Source organism: Opisthorchis viverrini (assembly GCF_000715545.1).
Source record: "Opisthorchis viverrini unplaced genomic scaffold opera_v5_82, whole genome shotgun sequence".
In the NCBI taxonomy this organism is placed as follows: Eukaryota; Metazoa; Platyhelminthes; class Trematoda; order Opisthorchiida; family Opisthorchiidae; genus Opisthorchis; species Opisthorchis viverrini.
In genome coordinates this window covers 1,706,896-1,707,150 of record NW_008751738.1, presented here as the reverse complement: position 1 = coordinate 1,707,150, position 255 = coordinate 1,706,896, and positions in this window count along the sequence as shown.

The window sequence follows — 255 nt, the reverse complement described above, 5'->3', positions numbered from 1 at the left end:
GCTTGGTTGGTTGCAGTCACTTTTCTTTCAAGTTTTTGTGAACACCCGATCCGCGGACGGTCAGCGTGGCCAGATGGATGTACGAGGGATTTCCCGGTTGGCTGTAGTCACGTTTGTGGCTTTGGTTGTCAGGGTCCTGGGCGACGCTTGTGCCCACAAGCAGAGAGCCCGCTTTTGACGGAGTGGAGCTGGAGATTGGCTTCACTGCTTGCCCCCGCACACCTGACTCAGTCCGGTTCAGAGGCCGTGGCCTTA